Below are 2,656 nucleotides of genomic sequence, written 5' to 3' on the forward strand. Positions count from 1 at the left end.
GATATCATACCAACTTAAAAGAAAGGACTTAAATAAAAGAAATGTCTACTGGTTGAATTTATTTGATAACTTTGAAATTCTTAATAGAATGTTCTTTTTTAAAAAAAAATTATACACAGTTTATTATTTACATATTTCGTAAAAGATAAAAAAAATGTATTGTTATGCATTATTTCAGGAAAATTACAATGTTCGTTAAACAATAATATTTGTGTATTTCATATAAGTAAAAGTGCCCATTCATCGTATGATCCCAAGTTTCGTAATGACTAAAGTTTTCCTATGTCTCTGAATAAATGTGAATTCGCAATATTTTTTAAAAACCAGGCAATTTCCCCTGGTTTTTAAAATATGTGTGAATTTATTGCGAAATATAGGAAAAAATTAGTTATTACGGAGTTTAAGGTCTTACGAAGCATGGGCACTTGCCCATGCCTGATTTAAGAATTTCCAGAAATCCTTAATAATGCACCAAATTTATTCGCTCAGCAAGTTTAGTGTAAAGAATTTTGCCATAGATAAATTCCAAGTTGAAACCTTGACGGTAGAAAAGTTAAAAAATGATTTAGAAACCTACGTTAAAGAATCATGGTGCCAAGTGTTTCTAAATAATCGATTTTTCTTCGTTGTGGTTCCTGTCACGGAGATTTTAGAATACGGCTAGGATCAGGGGCATGACATTTCCTATGTTTCCCATATGTTTTTACCGAGCCAAAAAAACTTTTAAATTTATTATCTATTTTCTGTCATTGTAGAATGAAATAGCAAATAATACTAATACAAAATAAAAGAAAATTTATTAACGAAAAGGTAACCGAAAACCCCAAATTGGCAACCTACGTAGTTTTGGAGATATCTCGTGAAATGTGTACGAAAACAGGGAAAAAATTACACTAAAACCGGTTGCATTTTTCAGTGCTAATGTCACCCCCCTGGCTAGGATAGTTGATAGGAACTAATACAAAGAAAAGTCGATAATGCAGAAGCACTTAAGAACAGTAAGGTGCTAAAAACATTCTCATTTTTCATTGGAATACCACAAGAAATAGTACTATTAATAAAGTTTTCTTAAATCCTTACTGGTTTTAGGTTTAACTTTATGGCAAATTATCTAAAATTTACAATGCTGTAACATTGAAATTTTACAGTAAATGTAGGGATTATTAATTTTGTTATAAAAATCTACTATTTCCCATTTAAAAGCTTTTTTGGAATCTCATGGTTTAATTTTAGAAATAATTGCGACAGAGTTAGTTCCGATATGAGATGCTGTAATAAATTTAGAGCCACAATGGTTCCGTTCAGTAATAACTTTTCGAAGAAATAAACCCCACACCAAAGCCAAACCTATTAGAAAATTTACCGGAAGCCGTAAGTGCAAGCTCACGTACTCATCGCTTTAGCGCTGATTTTTCTTCCGTTTTGAATTTCGGTATTCTCGACACTTCAATCTAATACGGGCTTCAGACCTAAGGCTTAGCCGTATGGCTTAACTTCTTATTAATTAAGATTTTTCATAAAATTTTGAGTTAGAATTACATTGTAAAACCCAAATAATCTATTGGATTCTAAAGAACCAAATTAATTGATTGTTTTTAAGATTTTGAGACCTACTGGAATTGGGCTAAACCTCTAGTCTGAAGACGGCCTTATACCAATATCAACAACATTATGTAACCGTTTGCTGCAAAAAGTGAATTTTTGTATAGTTTTGGGAAATATCCAGGATGTCAGAACGTTTGAATAGCAATTTAATTAAAATAAATGTCCCTTTCATGAACTTGCTAACTCTTGCGTAAGACCATCTTCAGACTAGAGGTTTAGCCCAGTTCCCGAGGGTCTCAAAACCTTAAACAGCAATCGATTTTATTGATTTTTTAAAATGTAATAGGTCATTTGCCTTTAATAATGCAATCCAAAGTCAAAATTTTCCATAAAGTCTTGATTCATAAGATATTAGAGAAGTTGAGCCATATGGCTAGGCCTTAAGTCTGAAGCCCGTATAACTCGTCGGTTTAAACTGTTTAAAGGTTCGAACTTCCAATTGGGTTTTATGTAAGTTCTCTCTGATATACCTTCGAATCGGAACTGAAAAAAAAACAACCGGAGAGAGCTCTCAAATCAGGAAAGTTACTTCTGAACGACAGGAATTCATTTATCCAAAAATGTCTCGACTAGAATGGAAAATGGCACTCGTTTTGGATAAACCTAGTTGATAACTGCAAAATTCGAACTATTGCTGAAGTTGCTGAATTCCAACTATTTCATTTTAGTTATTGTTGGCATTGGCCAAAAATCTGTCGTAAGATCCTCCTCTCAAACGCGGCTAAGAGTTCGCAATTCTGTTTGCTAAGGATCCACGTCTCAGACGAATACGTGAGGACTGGCAGGATCATAGTCCTATACAGCAGTAGCTTAGTCTTTATGCTTAATGTTCTGGACCGGAAAACTCTTGATAGACTGAAATAGGCCTTTTTGGCTTTCTCCTTTCGAGCATCAACGAAATTTAAACTGTTTTCTTTAATTTCTCTGTTTTTAAAATTCTGTATTTTTCGGGATAGAATAGAAAGCAAAAAAAAAAAACAAAAAAAAGAGAATTGCACTGTATAAAAATAATAATAGTGGTGCGACTCTAATTAATATAAACATATTTTTT

The sequence above is a fragment of the Phlebotomus papatasi genome, chromosome 3 (genome assembly GCF_024763615.1).
Source record: "Phlebotomus papatasi isolate M1 chromosome 3, Ppap_2.1, whole genome shotgun sequence".
Taxonomy (NCBI): Eukaryota; Metazoa; Arthropoda; class Insecta; order Diptera; family Psychodidae; genus Phlebotomus; species Phlebotomus papatasi.